General features: G+C 44.1%; 1 protein-coding gene across 1 annotated transcript in view; it reads right to left on the bottom strand.

The window, feature by feature from the left end:
* The window catches only part of CACNG6 (calcium voltage-gated channel auxiliary subunit gamma 6), a 244,088-nt gene that overhangs the window by 10,486 nt on the left and 213,134 nt on the right, over positions 1 to 20,468 (bottom strand). The gene's annotated exons all lie outside the window — the stretch shown is intronic.

Here is a 20,468-nt window from a genome sequence, read left to right as displayed (position 1 = left end):
AAAAGATTCATATGTAAAAGTGTCATGCAAGTGTAACTTTTTTCAGATATCTCACAGTAACATATTATAACTATCCAAACAATTCTTTATTTGCATATGAGCTTGGAATCTATAACCAGTTCATTCACGTTCTATATAATTATCTACAGCCACATTCAGATGGTTTTGCTTTTTACACATGCCTCATTACACTGATTAAGAGTTTTTTTCTCTACTTCAATATCACCTTGTTCCTCTATTTACTAGTCCGTACACAGTAAGATACAATCCTTGATGGTTAGATAATGGATGACAGGCCTTTTGCTTTATTATGGATGAACGAGTATGCTCAGCACAGCTCAATACTTGATTGAGCATCGGGGTACTCGAGTACGCTCATAACTAGATCGAATATCGCGAGTGCTCGAGCACAATGGTCGAGTCCTCAACCCGCATGCTTTGTGACTGTTAGCCAATAAACATGCAAGGATTGCCTGCCATACACAGTAATACCATAGTCATGTTGACTACTGGCTTTACTGTGATTCACTGGATGCATCACATCAATGGGTCTTAGATAAGACCCCATGATGCGAGGCTCGGTACACTGTCCTCTAGAATCAGCTCAGAACCATTGCTATAGGAGGGAGAGCTTGTGTTTAACCTAATAAAAAAATACATATTAGCCGGCTGCTACAAAGATACAGAGAGACTAGAAGAGTCACAGAAAGGCATAGAAATGGACCACCTTTGGCCATATCTCACACTGATGACCTCTTCATTGAGAACAATGCCTTTCGGAACTGGATGATAAATGCCACACAACTCCAGGCATATTTAAGGGAGTCGAGAGGTATCCAAGAGTCGCGTCAGACCATTCAAACCTATCTACACCAGCATGGTCTATGTGCTAGATAACTTGCAAGGGTACCTGACCACACCATCATGGGCCAGGGAGCATCTACATTGGATGTGGGACCAGTGGGCCTCAGTGCTGCTCATTGACATAGGTGATTGACACTAAGTAGAAATTATGGCGGCCAATGATGTTAGAGACATTAAGTAGAGCACTGTTCATCAGCCACTTTTGTCACCAGTGGTGGTTATGTTACAGTGTGGGCAGTTGTGTCTAGTCAATACAGAATTGCCCTATACTTTGTGAATGGTACTGTGACAAGCCCCTACTACATAAATAACATCATTAATTCAGTCATTATGCCTCTGCACAACCAACACAGCCTTATTTCATCTTCATGGATGACAATGCTCAAGCTTATCAAGGTCACATCATTAGGGAGCGGCTGCTGGAGACTGGAGTACCTCAAATGCAGTTGCCTGCACTTTCTCCAGAATCCCATAGAAAATATTTGTACAAAAATGGTGGGGGGAACAAGAGGCGCAATAGTGCCCTATCACTAGTGATACTTGAAGTATGAGCGGTATAATACAGTTCCACTCACCTATTCCAGTTGTGTAACCCACAACTGGCTTGAGAGCATAACACAGAATCAGCTGCTGCAGGACCTCCACCAACCACTCGCATGTGGAAAATCCTTCAGAAAGTTGTGGGAAGCAGGGTGTGTTGCAGTCCGCGCTGCCGAGATTCACAAATCACCTGGGATACAAGATATCCCTGAGGAAGGTGCCAGGAAGGGCACCGAAACACGTAGGAGGAAATAAAGGAGTACACTGCTACAACATCTTGTATCCCAGGTGATTTGTGAATCTCGGCAGCGCGGACTGCAACACACCCTGCTTCCCACAACTTTCTGAAGATAGAAAATATTTGGTCTGACATGCATTGTGAGCTGTGAGGTCTTATACAGACGGGTGTGTGCCTTTCCACATCAAGTCCTATCAGTTTAATTAGACACAGGTTGACTCCAATGAAGGAGTAGAACCATCTCAAGGAAGATCACAAGGAAATGGACAGTGGACACTTAAATATGAGTGTCTGAGCAAAGGGTCTGAATACTTATGACCATGTGATATTTCAGTTTTTCTTGTTTAATAAATTTGCAAAAATTTGTGCATTTCTGTTTTTTTCAGGCTCCTCTTTGAGATTCTGCAGTGAATGTTTTAATAAACAGAGCACCAGGATTGTTACACTGATAATAGCATCATCAGCGCTCACCATCTTGTTGCAGTACTCAAAGTTTTGAAGAACCTTTCATATGTCAGCGATCCACACCCACTCGGCAGTTGTTATGTGTGGGGGCTGAGTGTTACACTAATGGGCATTGAGAAGCTGGAATTCAGACACTGCCCTCTGCTGCTCACTAAGCCTTGCTAACATATGAAAGGTCAAATTCCAGCATGTGGACAAGTCACAAATCAGTTGGTGAAGAGGCAAATTAAAGCACTGCCGCAGTGAAACTAGACCAGCGAAAGCTTGAGATAACTTTTGGAAATGTGCGCTGACACAGCGTACCTTGGCAAGTAGGTCTGGCAAGTCAGGTTATGTTTTTAAAAACCGCTGTACAACTAAGTTCAGCACTTGGGCTATGCATGGAATGTGTACCAGCTTTCTGAGATTTAAAGCCACCACCAAGCTACGCCCATTATCGCACACAACCAGACCAGGTTGGAGGATCAGCAAGGAGTGCCACTGACTGGTCTGTTCTTTTATCCCTTTCAACAGCTCGGCTGCATTGTGAGCTTTGTCACCTAAACAAATTAGCCTCAGCAGAGCATGCTGTCACTTTGCCAAGGCAGTGCTGCAGTCTTCTCTTTCCTGTAAATTGCTTGGGCAGGGACAACTGAAAGCTGAGCTGGGACAATGAGTTGGACATGGTTGCTGATGGGTGTGTGCGTAATTGCAGGTTGTGGGCAGGAGGTATCAGCGCCTGCCTCATGGCCAGCAGATTGGGAATGCTATAACGTGCGTGGCTGCAAAGATTTTTTTTTTTCTCCGGCACTGTAAAATGATGGGCTGAAATAATGATGCAGAAGGTAGTAAATGGAAAATAATGGAAGATGACACAAGTATGAAACCCTGTCAACATCTGAGACATGTTTGAGAACATAGATTTGAAACATTTATAGCTTGATAAAAGACAAACAAATTTATTAAATTACATACATTGAGGTTATCTCAAGATTTCTGATTAGTATTGAAGAGCAAAGGTTATCAGGAATGTCGGAGATCAAAGACTGAGGAATGGAACAAATAAAATAAAAGACATAGAAAACATCATTCATTACTAGGACCACAAAAATGAAAACCAAACACTCTTGTAAAAGCCAGACCAAAAACCAAACATGTTTTTAAAGTAAAAAAAATACAAAGCAATAAGGGGAAGAATTCTCTTTAGTGAAACGTATAGAATCAATGTTTTGCTGGTCATTTGCTGAGTATTGCTTAACAATGGACAAGTTAGAAACTATGCCTTTCTGGATTACTATCAACTGGCAAAAATGTTGATGCAAGCATTCTTCTTCTTCTTCTTATAAAAAGGAGCAAGTTGTGAAAGCTATCCCAAACTTCAACATGTAACTTTGAACCAAAGATGAAAAAGAAATTTCAAAGCCATAAGACTTTTAGGGAAATAACTTGGCTACCATAACCAAAGATTTAAATGAAGATATCAGAAGTCATTTGAAAAAGCACACAAAACACAGGGAATCAGAGGATTGGCAAACAATCTTAAAAGTGTCATTAAGGATAAATAAAAGAAAACTAAAAAGAAAAATAAATTTAAAGACATGACAGGTGATTGAGTAATAAGGTAGTAAAAAAGGAAAGGAGCCAAAATCAAGAAGAATACAAATCTTTTGAAGGAAGTGAATTGAGAATTTCAGAGAGCTGTTAGGAAGGTTGATGAAAAATGGTACAACATAGGGAAAAAAAGCATGACTCTGAAAACATTCCAAAAAGGAAATTCTTAAACATTAATGACATTATAAAAGATACACCAATGACCCCTTACCACCAATGGCTGATTACACCTTTGTCATTATTTCACTGAAATTTACAAAAGTTGCATTTTTAGTGACCCTTTCAATTTTGTCAGCATGTTAGAAAACCTGCAAACATATCTTATTTTAAATACAGCACCCTTCAAAGTATTCAAAATCACATTTTGAACGTTTGTTAATCTTTCAGGAGCTTAACAGAAAATATTGCAATTTTTTTTAAATAAAGGAAAATTAAATTTTGGTTTTATCAAAAATGTTGCTTTAGATTAAAATGTTTCATTCTAACAAGGGTAAAAGGAGAAAATGAACCCTACATTTTGTTGTGTAATTTCTGTTGAGTAAGCGGATACCCTATATGTGGTCAGAAACTACTGTTTGTATACTTGGCAGGATTTGGAAAGGAAGGAACGCCAATTGACTATTGGAGAACAATTTTTGCTGGAACACATTGCTGATTCCATGCTGCATTTGCAGGGCCCCTGAGGTGCCAAAACAGCAAAAAAAAACACAGATGACCCCATTTTGGAAACTATACCTTTGTGGAATTTATCTAGGGTTGCAGTGAGCATTCTGAACCAACAAATCACTTGCCGAATTTGATAAAATAATAGCAAAAAATTAAATGAAAAGCTGCATTTTTCATCTATAATGGATACAATTTGTCATGAAATTTTCTCAGAGTGATATTTGATTGGAAACTACTGTTTTGACACTTGACAGAGTTTGGAAGTCAAAGAGTTTTATTTGAAATTTGAAGCGAACTTTTGCTGGAGTATATTAGGGATACATGTTTGCAGAGCCCCTAAGGTGCCAATACGCTGAAACCCCCACAGTGATCCTATTTTGAAAGCTGCATCCTTCACGGAATTCATCTACAGGTGTGATGACCATCTTAAATCACTAATGCTTCACAGAATTATATAATATTGAGCCATGAAAATGAAATATTATTTTTTTTCCCAAGCATGTTGCTTTTGTCACGAGCAGCACGGTAGCTCAGTGGATAGCACTGCAGCGCTGGAGTCCTGGGTTCTGCAAGGAGTTTGTATGTTCTTCCCGTGTTTGTGTGGGTTTCCTCCGGGTACTCTAGTTTCCTCCAACATTCCAAAGACATACTGATAGAGAATTTAGATTGTGAGCCCCATCGGGGACAGTGATGATAATGTGTGCAAAACTGTAAAGCGCTGCAGAATATGTTAGTGCTATAGAAAAATAAAGATTATTATTATTAAATGTTTCATTTTTACAAGGATAACAGGTGAAACTGGAACCCACAATTTGCTTCAGAATTTCTCCTGAGTATGATTATACCTGTTGTGTTTTCAGAAACTCCTATTTAGACACATGACAGGGCTTGTAATTGTAAGAGCACGATTTGAATTTTCTGTTTTGGGAGCTCAATTTTTCATGGAATAGAACGCGGATGCGACATCACATTAGGAGAGCCCCTGATATGTCAAAAGCAGAATTGCTACACAAATTTTGCTATTTGGGAATCTACTCCTGTAAAGGAATTCACCTAGGGTTGTACTGAGTATTTTGAACTCACAGATGATTTACAGAATTTTATTGTTTTGGGCTGAGAAAATAATAAAAAAATACATTTTTTTCACTGAACTTTTTTCCACAAAAGAGACTCCATAGACCCCATAGTTTGTTATGAAATATCTGTAAAGTGAATTGATACCCCAAATATAGTCATAAACTACCTTTCAAGAATAGTGCAAAGTATGGAAAGGAAGCAGTGCCATATTGGAGTGCAGAATTTGATGCAATGGTTTGTGGGTCCCCTTTCACATTGGTAGGCCCATTAAATGCCAAAAAAGCAGACCCCTCATAAATGATCCCATTTTACAAACTCCTCAACTAATTCATCCAGAGGTGTTGTGAACATTTTGACACCAATTTTGCTTGTACAACTAAAATGTGGTTGTAGCCCGAAATTTTACATTTGCAAAAGGAAAAATAAGTAAAAGTAGCCCAATAGTTTGTTGCACATTTACTCCTGAACACCAAATATGCAGCTCTGCACTACTGTATGGCTACACAGCAGGGCTCAGAAGGAAAGAAGCACTATTTGACATTTTGCAAATTCTTTTTTTAGAGCCTCTATGTGCAAGAACAGTAAGGCTATGTGCACACATTGCGGATTCGTGTGCGGATCCGCAGCGGATTTGCCTCTGCGGATCCGCTGCAGATTCGCAAGTGATGTACAGTACAATGTTAGGCTACAGAAAATAAAAACCACTGTGCACATGCTGTGGAAAATTCCGCACAGAAACGCAGCGGTTTATTTTCCACAGCATGTCAATTCTTTGTGTGGATTCCGTAGCATTTTTACACCCATTCCATTATAGGAATCCGCAGGTGTAAAACCGCATGCCAAATCCGCAGAAAATCCGCAGTAAATTGCAGATAAAATGCGGGCATTTGACCAGCGGATTCTGCAGTTTCCGCGTGGAAAAATCTGCACACAAATCCACAACATGTGTACATACCCTAAAAGCTCAAGTGCCTCAATTTTTAAAATTACCCTCCTATGGGAGTTCATTTATGGCTGTTGTGATAATATTTTCCAGAGACAAGCATGCAGTGGAGATTACAGAGTGAAAATTGAAAAATTCCATTGTAGTACCCAATACATTGAACTGCCCAATATGTTGTGCCCAACTTGTGCTTTTTGTTGAAAAGCACCTCATGAAATTATAACTGGGCACTGATCACTACATTAATGCCAAACATGCGTTTAGGCACATTGTGGGGCTTAGCAGAGATGAGGGAATTTCAATTTTGGAACACATACAGTATTTCACTGGGTTTCATTTTTAAGGGAGCCATGTCTCTTTTCTAGAGATTTTATGATATCAGTAACATGGAAACCCCCTATATTTCCTATAACAGATGACGGACTTGGGTGGAGACTTGTTTTTTGTTTGTTGGTTTAAAGCTTTTATTGGCAGCATTTGGGTATACAGTACATAACATTTTGCATCACTTTTAAGGCTTGGTTCACATTTATCCTGTGCTCTATGGTGAGATAAGGATTCCATCTAAATCTCAAAAATACGTGATTCACACAAACAACCAAATGGATTAATTCACTATATTGAGGCAGCTGTCAGGCCTCTCCGCAGAGGTGTTCATCTTTTCAGACATGCACAAAATTGTAGTTGATTGAGATATTGTCAGTACCTAAAAAGACGGACACCACCAGATCATAGACCACACGGAGTCCAAAGTGACTCCATCTTCCTCAGTACAGTGAATGTTCCATTGTGGACTTTGCATTACATATTGTCATGATCCAGGTTGGATTCTGACAGATAAATGCACAAGTAACCTTTTTTTTTCCTTAAGCTGTGTGCTTAAAGTTAGTTTTTCCCTCGGTGGCCATTAGGGTCATTGCACTGTGGTGGTTTCAGTTCTAGTTTTGCCCCCGGTGGCCGTTAGGGTCATTGCACTCTGGTTACTTTAGTTTAATGCATGTGATTATAAAGCAGGTGTGATTGCTCTGGCTCTGACCTATAAAAGAGTGTCAGGTGTTGCAATCACTGCTGGTGATATTGCCCATTTCCAACCAAGTCTGGTGGAGGAAGGAACTACAGAGAGGAGTTCCTGGCAGCTCAGGAGAGCTCTGGTGTTATAGCTTCAGGTGGAAGCTGAATTCAGGTGCCGAGCTTCAGGGGTGAAGCTGAACTTTGGTGTCGTACTCTGTTGCTTGGAGCAATAGCAACAGAGCAAAGCTAAGTGGTGTTTTCCCTGTTTGTGACTTCCCTTATGTGTGTTTTAGTGCAGTGGTGGGATTAGTTTCTGCACCGTCCAATTCACTAGAAAGGGCTAGGTGCAGGGCGAGCTAGGGATTTTTAGGTATCCTGCTCATCGCCGGGTGCGGAACCCGCCTAGGGACCGTCAGGAATGTAGATACACTGCCTCAGGGGAGTGCAGGAGGTCTCCACGTCCCCGTTCCCTATTGCAGGGCCTTCCATTGTATTATTTTCCCTGGTGTTTCCCTTAATTGTGTAACTTCGCCCTGCTGGAGGCGGTGTATCCAGAAATATGTGTAATACTGAAAGTCGCCTGCTGGAGGCAGTGTATCCAGCTGCACGTGGCTTTATTTTAATTCGCCCTACTGGAGGCGGTGTATCCAGGGTCACGTGTGTCAGAGAAATTCGCCCTACTGGAGGCAGTGTGTCCAGTCACACGTGACCATCACACATATTTTAGAGATATAGACAGAAACCCCAATGTAAGCACTCAGCATGGAGCACACGATAAATGTGAACGCATTATAACGACATTTGAAAGGCAGAATGATCAAATCATCAGCAGTAAAATAATTGCTTTTCTTTATTTTTTTTTTCTATGCTAATTACATTGCAATATTCTTCAGGAAAAGATAGTGAAGGTATGCACTGAAACACTATTGTTTAAACTGATACAAAGTCTGAGGAGACCCAGGAACCCTCTTGGAAATTATGTAGATCCATAAAATATCATTATCTAAACTATCAGCATAGCAGGCCATGCCTCCTTCAGGACCTGATATACTAAAGTGTGTGGCAGACATGGTAGACATTGTTAGTAGTGGAGAGCGAGTATGCTCGTTGCTCGGGTGTCCTCCGAGTATTTTGGCGTGCTCGGAGATTTAGTTTTGACGATGCAGCTACATGATTTGCGACTGCTGAAGAGCCTGAATACATGTGGGTATTCAGCCTGTCCAGCAGCCGCAAATCATGCAGCTGCGTCAACACAAACTAAATCTCTGACCATGCCAAAATACTCGGAGGACACCCGAGCATGTGAGTATACTCGCTCAATACTAATCGTTAGTCTTTTGGCTGTCATGAAACTCATCGATGGGATTGCAGATTGTCTGACAAAGGGAACATTTTTAAAAAGCAGTCTACCACTTTGAACGGCAGAAGCACAGATGTTGTCTCCACTCCTTCCTAATGCTGTAATTTTATGGTATGACGCAGTAAGTAACACTTCAGAATGATGTACCTGTATGGCAGGGTGTATGAAAGGGTGAAGTGGTCTTTGTCATTTTAAAATTTGCATAAATAAATAATAATAGGACAAGTGAATTTAAAACACTAATGCAGTATATTTTTCCAAAGAAATCGTCTTCTTTCTTGCCTTATGAGCCTCTACTGTTTTATCCCTTTTATTTAAACTAGTCATTCAGTCAGAAAAAAAACAGAACTGAAATCCATCTCTGTCATAGCACCATGGACTAACAACTAGAGTTGAGCGAAACGGGTCGTTCAAATTCAAAAATAGCCGACTTTAGCTAAAGTCGGGTTTCGCCGATTGAAACCCAACCATAGCGGGAGGTCGGCCATGAGGTTGCCGATCAGAGCGCCAAAGTCGCGTTTCAAATAATGCTTCCAGCGCCTTTTCTCAGCCAATAACGCACACTATGGGCAACGCGATGACATGGGCAGCGGCCACCACCATCTTTGAGAAGGGCATTGAAGTGAGTGGCTGGCTTTGTGTGGTGTCACAGTGGGTATAAAAGGCTATGACCGCCGACCGCCATCTTACTTCTGCCGATCTTAGAATAGGGAGAGGTGCTGCTGCTGATTCTGAATAAGGGAGAGCGTTAGGCAGGGAAGAAGAAAAAAAACCTGCTTCTGCTGATAGCGCTTTTCACTGTACAGTTAGTGTGCAGTAAAAGGGGAGGATTTTTGTTGTGTGCAGCAGCGCTGGTGGTGATTAGGCTGCCTTTTAAGGCTACCTGCTAGCTGCATTGCTGTGTGCACACTGCTGTTCAAACTGCTTTTTTCAAAGCACTCCAACGTTTATTATTTTGTCCTGGTGAGTTACTGTGCGTTCATTTTTTCACACACTGTATAGCGGTGTATGCTCCTCACACATTACTGTGTACCGGCTGGTTTCACGGACAAATAGAAGCTATCTGGGTGTGACTCTGGAAGAAAAAGTCGAGGAGTTTTTCCAGACCTACATCTTAGAGTGCTGTCTGCTTTTCAAACAGTTTCGTATATCTGCTGCTTGATCATGGTCAAAACTAGACAGAGACAGCGTGTGTCAGTTCCTATACAAATAGACGGAGATTGACAATTTTCCAGACACCGTATAACGGTGTGCACTCCTCACACACTACCGTGAACCACTTTGTATCACGGACAAATAGAAGCTATCTGTGTGTGACTCTGGAAAAAAAGAGCCGAGGAGTTTTTCCGTTTTTCCAGACCTACAGTTGTGGCCAAAAGTATTGACACCCCTGCAATTCTGTCAGATAATACTCAGTTTCTTCCTGAAAATGATTGCAAACACAAATTCTTTGGTATCATTATCTTCATTTAATTTGTCTTAAATGAAAAAACACAAAAAGAATTGTCCTAAAGCCAAATTGGATATAATTCCACATCAAACATAAAAAAGAGGGTGGACAAAAGTATTGGCACTGTTCAAAAAATCATGTGATGCTTCTCTAATTTGTGTAATTAACAGCACCTGTAACATACCTGTGGCACCTAACAGGTGTTGGCAATAGCTAAATCACACTTGCAGCCAGTTGACATGGATTAAAGTTGACTCAACCTCTGTCCTGTATCCTTGTGTGTACCACATTGAGAATGGAGAAAAGAAAGAAGACCAAAGAACTGTCTGAGGACTTGAGAAACCAAATTGTGAGGAAGCATGAGCAATCTCAAGGCTACAAGTCCATGTCCAAAGACCTGAATGTTCCTGTGTCTACCGTGCGCAGTGTCATCAAGACGTTTAAAGCCCATGGCACTGTGGCTAACCTCCCTAGATGTGGACGGAAAATAAAAATTGACAAGAGATTTCAATGCAAGATTGTGCAGATGTTGGATAAAGAACCTCGACTAACATCCAAACAAGTTCAAGCTGCTCTGCAGTCCGAGGGTACAACAGTGTCAACCCGTACTATCCGTCGGCGTCTCAATGAAAAGGTACTGTATGGTAGGAGACCCAGGAAGACCCCACTTCTTACCCCGAGACATAAAAAAGCCAGGCTGGAGTTTGCCAAAACTTACCTGAAAAAGCCTAGAACGTTTTGGAAGAATGTTCTCTGGTCAGATGAGACAAAAGTAGAGCTTTTTGGGCAAAGGTATCAACATAGAGCTTACAGAAAAAAAGAGGCATTCAAAGAAAAGAACACGGTCCCTACAGTCAAACATGGTGGAGGTTCCCTGATGTTTTGGGGTTGCTTTGCTGCCTCTGGCACTGGACTGCTTGACCGTGTGCATGGCATTATGAAGTCTGAAGACTACCAACAAATTTTACAGCATAATGTAGGGCCCAGTGTGAGAAAGCTGGGTCTCCCTCAGAGGTCATGGGTCTTCCAGCAGGACAATGACCCAAAACACACTTCAAAAAGCACTAGAAAATGGTTTGAGAGAAAGCACTGGAGACTTCTAAGGTGGCCAGCAATGAGTCCAGACCTGAATCCCATAGAACACCTGTGGAGAGATCTAAAATTGGCAGTTTGGAGAAGGCACCCTTCAAATATCAGGGACCTGGAGCAGTTTGCCAAAGAAGAATGGTCTAAAATTTCAGCAGAGCATTGTAAGAAACTCATTGATGGTTACCGGAAGTGGTTGGTCGCAGTTATTTTGGCTAAAGGTTGTGCAACCAAGTATTAGGCTGAGGGTGCCAATACTTTTGTCTGGCCCATTTTTGGAGTTTTGTGTGAAATTATCAATGTTTTGCTTTTTGCTTCATTCTCTTTTGTGTTTTTTTCATTTAAGACAAATTAAATGAAGATAATAATACCAAAGAATTTGTGTTTGCAATCATTTTCAGGAAGAAACTGAGTATTATCTGACAGAATTGCAGGGGTGTCAATACTTTTGGCCACAACTGTACACCTTAGAGTGCTGTCTGCTTTTCAAACAGTTTTGTATGTCTGCTGTTTGATAATGGTCAGAACTAGACAGACACAGCGTGTGTCAGTCCCTATACAAATAGACGGAGATTAACAATTTTCCATACAGACACCGTATAGAGCTGTCCGATTCTCAAACAGTATTGTATATCTGCTGTTCGCATTACAGTCACATCTATACAGAGTCAGCGTGTGTGTGACACTCCGTAAATACATATACGGAGATTGTTAGTTACACAAAAAAACGTACACAGCTGTACACTTCTGATATAGTTCCGTATATCTGCTTGTTGGATTAAGGTCCAATATAGAGATGAGCGACTTTGCCTTTTTTCGGGTTGAGTCGGGTTTCATGAAACCCGACTTTCTCAAAAGTCGGGTCGAACGAAATTGGCCGATTATCGTGAAAAGCCGAAGGCTGACTGAAACACAAAACCCAATGCAAGTCAATGGGGAAGCAAAGTCGGCAGGGAGTGCTGAACATTAAACACACCTACAGTGCCCATTTGAATGGCAAAAACATCAATTTTTATTACTGAAGCTTCATAAGTTGAGGATCCAAGAAAAGCACTTCTGAGCATCCGCGCTGCTTTAGTGATAAGAATTCTTCAGAAATCCATATAAATCTTTCAAGTTCTTTATTATATGTACTACAGAAACTACGCGTTTCGAGGTGACAAACCGCACCTCTTCTTCAGGTTACAGTACAGATTTGTCAAATCTGTACTTAACCTGAAGAAGAGGTGCGGTTTGTCACCTCGAAACGCGTAGTTTCTGTAGTACATATAATAAAGAACTTGAAAGATTTATATGGATTTCTGAAGAATTCTTATCACTAAAGCAGCGCGGATGCTCAGAAGTGCTTTTCTTGGATCCTCAACTTATGATACCTAGTAGACGCTGTCCACCTGCACGAGCTCTGCAGCAGCTATATGACTGCAACAAACGTTGAGAGTGGTTGTGTCTGAACACAACCCATAAAGGGTGAGTACTCCAGAGTACTTTTATATTTTAATTGATTTATACCAGGTGAAGCCCTATGTCTGCGCCCCCGCCCTTGTTTTCTCTTATATTACTGAAGCTTGTCAACCTTAATTTACTTCATAATAATAGTTATGCACTGAAAACTGGGGGTTATTTGGCTAAAGATGTGGAGGGGTAGGGCTGGCTCCAAGTTTTCATGTGCCCTGGGACAAAGAACGCCCCTTTAACACATACCACAACTCATGATGCTCCGATACGGTAGAGAAATAGCAGTATAGTACAATGAAAAATACTTCACTTTTTATATCTCATGACTGATATCGATTTTAAATTCTCCAATAGCTCCAAAAACTGACAGTATATTACTCCATACAGTATTATGGGCACCGCATAGTGCGCTACACAGAGTAATGAGACCCATATATTTCTCCATACAGAATCATTGGTCCCATATAATGTTTGAAACAGTATATGATGAGCTCCACATAATGCTACAGTATATGTTGGTCCCCATGGATGAAGCTCCACTGTCTTAGGGGCCCAAATAATGCTCCAAACATAATGGGCCCCATTTCTAATGCTCTAGTGTATAATGGGCCCTGTAAATGCTGCTCCAGTGTCTGATGTCCACCTTTGGAATGCTCCAGTGTATGGTGGGCCCCATATATCATTCTCCAGAGTATAGTGCTCCCCAAAAATTGCTGTCCCAACATTGAAAACAATTAAATAAGTCTCCTCGCTAGGGAATCCCTGTACTAGTCTGGACTCCTCGTCGTCCCCATCTTCCATCTCACTACACTTGGCTGTTTAGGCAGAGGGCGTACAGACGTGATGTCATTGCGCTCTCTGATCAGAATATCACTGTCAGGACACGCGGAAGACGTCATGGTGGTGGAGCAGGGAGAGGTAAGTATTTCAACTTTGCAAGTGCTGTGATCTGGAGCAAGCAGGGGGGCCCACTCGTTGACGACGGCACTGGCACAGGGCCCCTCATAGTACGGCGGTGTGTGGTGGTGTGTCTGACGGCGGGTGGGCGGGCCCCCTCCCACCCCTCCCACTGGCAGAGACACTTTTGCGTACTATGAGGGGCCCTGTGCCAGTGCCGTCACCCATGTGTGTGCCCCCCACCTGCTCAAGGAACCTGCACTTTCATCTGCACCTTCCTCTTTGTCACCTTGTATGGTGGTATAGTATGCGGGAAGGGAACCTGAGTTTTCTCAGGGTCAGATTCCAGCTGTGTAGAGTGTGAGGGGAATGTAGTGGTCTTGGTCAATATACCAGCAGAATCATCTAGCAGTGGCTGGGCATCAGTGCACTTGTGGCGTCCCTAGTAGTACGGTCGCCACAGTGGCATTACCTTCCTCCTAGGAAGTGTGATGTCATGCTCCCAAAGCAATGAAGGATCTCTCTAGCAGTTCAACCAACACACAACACATTTCCCACTCCAGGCCAGCAGGGAGACCTCTGAACCTGACTGCTGAGGAGCTGCTCTCTGTGGTCGTGAGGAGGTAAGTTAGGGCACTCTGTGCAGCGAAGGGGAAGTGTGTGGACGTGAGAAAGGGAGCTGGAGGATGAGCAGAGTTAAGGCTCACTCCTAGCTGGAGCACATGTTCCGGATTCCGGTCTCTGAGTTTGTAGGGACACTGACGTTCCTGCAGCAGAAACCGGAGGAAGTAGCAGCTGTAAATGCTCTGTACCCAACTAAAGCTCGGAGGCCCCAGTATCGACGTGTGGGAGCCAGAAGGAAAAGGCTACGGCTGCCTGCCATACGAGAAAGTTCCAAAAGAGAGTCAACAGGGGGAACTTCATTGAATTCAGCACTGCGAGTACCTCAGATAAGCACTAGAACGGAGGCCACACTACCTATCTGCAGAGAGAGAATTCGAAATTGGCTTCCAGGCTGACCAACTCCTTCTCCATCTGTACTCTGGGTCCTGGACGGCACTTACCAAGTACAGGTAAAGGAACTGTACGACTGTGTCTGTCAGCTTTCTCCTGCGCCTGGTGCACGGCTCTGCTACATCCTGCACTGCACACCATCTACCAACTCTTTCATCTGCCCTGCGACTATGGTCCTACCTGTGCAGGTCTTCTACATCTTAGCTGCACCACAACATCTGTCCCAGAGAAGCGACACTGCAGCGCTGGTCAATCTAATCAGAAACCACAGGTGGCGTCACGTATCATTCACCTATAAACGTAATTTACCCCTTTGCATGGACGCCAAGGGCCACGGAACGGGTCACCACCACCGTGACACATCCCTGTTAGACACCGGCCCGGTACCAATTAACCCCACTGCCCTGACTGGCCACCCACACTCCATGTCTGATTCATCTTGGACTTGGGATTTAACGATTTGACTTGATAACCCAGGCATGGTATGATAGAAAGAGCTACATGGACTAATGTGAAGTGTGGCCTGCTGCATCATTCACTTTCGGTGGGGGTGAAGGACACAAGGAAAGGGGTTCTTCCCAGTGGCGTAGCAACTGTTTGTGGCACCCGGGGCGGTCGAAAAATTTGCCGCCCCTTTGGTCAATGATAATCCGGATTCCGGAAGCATCCGAAGAGCCCACACTACACTCAAAGATATAATTTTTAGTCTGCTACTAAAGGTACAGTCACACTTAGCGATCTACCAGTGATATGACGCGGTGAGGATCGCTGGTACATCGCTAAGTGGTCGCTAGTGAGCTGCCACACAGGCAGATCTCACCAGCGACATCGCTGGGGACGGGGGTCGCTACTTACCAGTCAGACGTGGCGATCCTACGTCCTCCCGCCCGGCTCCACGCTCGTCGCTCGTCTCGCCGCAGGAAGCTGACGACGAGAAACAGTCCTGGACCTTCTCGCGCGATCAGCGATAATCAGTGGGGGAGCGGGTCGTAGGTAAGTATCACACACAGCGATGTCGCTAGCAATATCGCTATATCGTCACAAGTTATAGCGATATTGCTAGCGATATCACTTAGTGTGACAGTACCTTTACTCTGATGTTATTATTTCTAAATTTCTAGACTTTCATCTTCTTGCAGTTCTCTATATATACACGGGTATAGGATGTGTATGAAATCCAGCAGACCTGTGTATGCGGTCATACATGATGAGAGAGGAACCCCGGCCCCTGCATTCGGCTGGGGGCCACTGTACGGCTGTATACTTAAGGAGCATCCCCAGAATGACAACCGATGGCAGCGGTGTGACATCACATCACTACGACCATTAGACAGGACGGCTAGATGAGGTCTCCACCATCATCATCTACGACGCAGGACAGAACGTGAACACTACAGATGATTGGTGGTATTGGACTGGCTGCAGCGGTCACGCGACACCCCTTCCAGACATTGATGACCATAGATTGCCCAAGACTCTGCTGTGAGCGTGATGAGCGGCGCTGATCCAGGGGGCAAGAATAGGATTTGGGGTCTCGGCTTAATTATTCCACCTTGGACCCAACAATAAGTGATGGAAATCCCCTTAAACTGTGGTGTAGAGATGAGGAGACCACCCAGCACCGGCCTCACTATCAGGGGGCGCAGAGAATTGCCCCATTTATATCACATCAGGACTACAACCCCCAGCAGACACCCCCACAGTAATGTGCCTGCCCCACACCCCAGGACGCAAGTAATGAGGGGCAGAGAACTGGTGACAGTACAGACCCCAAGGAGCCCTTGTGGGGTCCCAGACGAGGACTGTGGGCTGCCAGTGTGTGCGCCCACCTCCACCTGCCCTGCTGTACTGGGCACAGGAATGGCGCTGGTGTCGGGCACTCACACACCACCGGAGACCTCTCACCTTGTCAGACGGCGGCTCCGCAATGAATGAATGGGGCCTCGGCCCGTCCTCCCGGGAAGGCTGCCAGCGTCCCCACTTCCTCCACAGCCCCCAGCGCCGAAGCCGCCTCAGTACCGAGGAGCAAAGGCTGGAGGGGGCGGGACGCTGCTGAATGACGTCACAGCCCGCCCCTTCTATCGATGGCGAACAGGCCGCTCTGCTCAGCCTCATGTGCCCGCACACAGGCCGGCCCGATGCTGCTGCACTGTGCCTCCGCGCTTCTCCCACAGAGGAGATGAATTGCTGCTGCTGCCGCGCCGCCCCCACACACGTGCCGCCTGGGGCGGACCGCCCCCCCCGCCCCCCCCACTCTACGCCACTGGTTCTTCCTGTCCAGGAGCCAGCACTTGACGACTCAGTGCTTGCATTTTTTGAAACTTCAGAAGAGGAGGGCATATTTGCTGGAGTCTGTTTCGGCAAAGTAAGCCAAAACCAGTTCCTCATGCTCCGCCTTTAAAAGCGGTTAACCTACTCCCAGAAAAGTTAGCCTTCCAGGCCTTCCAGAGCCAGACCATGACGCAGGCTCAACACCTCCTGCCTTAGCTGCTATTGTGCTTTTGCCACTACCAACAGATGCACCACCACCATCAGCAACAGCTGGCCCCCCCACGCCCATGTCCACGGCCTCTTCCACCAAACTTCAAAATTTTGCAGAAAATAGACCCAAAATAACATCTGATATATGGCACTGTATCAGAAGCGTACAGCTCTATTCAGTCAAAGGATAATTGTCAATCTCCCTATATATTCCATCAGTCACACAGAGACGATCACAGGCTCAGTATGGATTAGACAAGGATATAAAAATTAGACAAAGTGTACAGTATCATCAGATAGCAGGTATATATAGTATAGTTTAAACATTCTCTGTAGATCTCCGTAGATATTTGAGGAGGCACACACAGACACTCTCAGGCTCAGTATTGGATTACAGCACAATCTAAAAAGCCATAAAACGGTAATGGATCTCAAGAGTACAGCTGTACACAGTGTAGGTGTCATTGTTGCCAATTTCAGTATTTATTTCCACAGTCAGAAAATAACTCTCACTTGGTCAGTTTGGATTAGACTAGAATATAACAAGCAGTAAATGGGTAATGTATCACAAGCGTAGAGCTGGATACAGTGTTGGGGTAATTTTTAAATGTACATCTAAATTGCAGGAGTAACCCATAGACACTCACACGCTCAGGATGGATCACACCACAATATAACAAGAAGATCCGCAAGAAATAATCACACATGTGGGACAATGTTCCATGTGTCAATGATACACTTAGATTGTTGGTTGGAGGAGGACTTCCTGGCAGAAAGGGTAGAGTATCACCAGATACCAGGTATATATAGCATAGTTAAAATATTAACAATGTACTTCTATATATCAGGAGTAGTGTTGAGCTACCCCGCTAGTGTTTTGGTTCGTCTCACAGGAGGCAAGTTCATCGAATGTTCGTCGAACGTTCGAAGAACACCGTCGAACCCCATTGAAAACAATGGCAGGCAATCACAAACACATAGAAAACAATTACAAAACACCTTTAAAGGTGTCCCAAAGCAGACAAAATGCTCAGAAGACAAAAATTACATATGGAAAAGGGCAATGACATTTAGAAAAGAGGTGGAGGAGTAAAAGGAGGAGGTGGAGGAGACAAAGATATAGGCTTGTCATGCCCTTATGAAGTTAAGAATGGCTGGAATAAAAATGTAAAATACAAACCAAAAAAAAAAAAAAAATTCTGAAATCGAACACGATCATATACCGTCGGACTTCCCACCAATAAATTATGGCAACTGCCGATGGGGCGGCGTTATTCCCACGAACCTCCAAACTGCATCCATGAAGGCAAAGTGTTTGGTTTCCGGGGGCTGTATGATTGCAAAGCTGAACCTTAAAGGAATGTCCAAAAGGGCACCACCAGGAGTGGAGCCTGTGGCTTAATTGGTCTCCACCCGGGAAACCACAGCCATACAAGCTACAGAAAAGATGGACAGATTGCAAGCTTTGTCGATTCTGTGTGTGGTGTGGTATGTCCGTTTGTAGTTGTGCTAGCGATTTCTCAGCTTTATTCCGTTAATGACCGAGACTCCGGCATGCCCCCGCGGTATGCATCAAGCTTACTAGAGGGATACACGAGGCTCTGGCACGCGAGATCGAGCAATAACAGGTCTATCATGCCCTTACATATCCGGGGCTGCATGCGCACTACACTGAAAGGACAAGCTTTTGTCGCTTACAGGTGCTGATAACCCGCTGAACACCGTTAGTGATAGGGATCTGGGATTCCAATTATTCCCCGCGAACGATGATTTCCCAGTAAGTGCAGGTCAACCGCAATTACGGAATTAGGCCTAACTGGCATTCCTGACAAAATGACAAAATTACGTGTCCAAACCACAGGTGCTGTAGCTTGCTTAACAGCTCGGCAGCCGTTCTCAGGCCCAGTATGGATTCGACAACATTGTAGAAAGTTGATAAAGGGTGCAGTTTCACCGGATAACATGTATATATGTAGCATAGTTTACACATTAAAAACCTATGTCTATAGATCAGGAGGCAGGCTCAGACGGTCTCAGGCCCAGTATGGATTAGACGTGATTGGCCAAAGGTGAGAAAGGGTACATTATCACTGGATAGCAGGTATATATAGCATAGTTTAAACATTTAAAATCTCCGTGTTCTCAGTATGGATTAGACAACAATCTAAAAAGTAGAAAAATGGAAATGTTTTTGAAGCGTACACCAGTATACTCTTTTGGTGGTATTTTTAAATCTTCATATATATTTCTGTCTCAGTAAGACAGTCCAGCCTCTCTGCAATAGGAAATGAGATGCATACAATTACTGACATAAAGTCTAGTGATTGCAGAAACCTAGGAATTAATAATCACGGGAAAAACTTCCGTCACAATTTTCAGAGGCGATGCTGACCCTCAATTAATTTGTGTGTGGAGACAGCGAAAACATAACTTTGTGAAGAAAGTGTTGCTGTATCGCAGTACCGTTGATCCCATCAGCGTTACTCATCTCCATCAAATTTTTATCACAGGGAGAGATGTAAACATGCTGCTCACTGCCTATCATGATCTGTCACGTAACTTTGGAGTGCAAAAGACAGAAGCCACAGGCCGTAGGCGATTCTATGGGATTGGCATGAGAGGGCACATTTAAAAATGTGCGCCGGAATGTCACACGTCTGTGAGTAGGAAAACTGTGAAATCTGATGATAAACCACCACTGCATGTCATTGTGAGTCGACGTCCATAAGAAATGGAAGCCATTGACCATCTGAAGCTAGAGCCTGGCCAACGGGACAGGGCATAGCTACGTCTTAGCCGTCATCTATCAGTTCAACAAATTTGTAGTGGCAGTCCCAGTGAAGGATTTGACAGCCCAGACTACACAGCGGAGGAGCAGGGAGAGGTAAACATTGCAAATGCTGTGGCCCTGCCCAAGCAAGGGGGGCACACTCGTGGGTGTCGGTACTGGCACTGGGCCCCTCATAGTACGGCGGTATGTCTGATGGCGGGTGTGCACCCCCACCGTCAGAGACATTTGATTGCACTATGAGGGACCCTGTGCCAGTGCCCGCGCCCAAGAGTCGGCCTACCTACCTGTCCAGGGCAACGGCACTCGCACGGTTGTATGCGCTAGGTGGTGACCCCGGCCATGGGGGGGAGGCAGCCAGTTAGGGAGGTTTACAAAATGGCATATGTTGATCTGGGACATTCAGCTGCTGCTAAAGGCGAAATTGGTCAAGTCCGAGGAAGAGGAGGACTAAAGCAAGCCATTTTTCTGGCAACCTATGTGTCATCAGGGTAAGGTGGGACAAAATCCTTGGAAACCCATGCATGGTTCATTTTAATGAAG

Source organism: Dendrobates tinctorius, unplaced genomic scaffold (genome assembly GCF_039654945.1).
Source record: "Dendrobates tinctorius isolate UK_male_01 unplaced genomic scaffold, ASM3965494v1 ptg000028l, whole genome shotgun sequence".
Lineage (NCBI taxonomy): Eukaryota > Metazoa > Chordata > Amphibia > Anura > Dendrobatidae > Dendrobates > Dendrobates tinctorius.
This window is presented reverse-complemented; position numbering and strand designations above follow the sequence as displayed.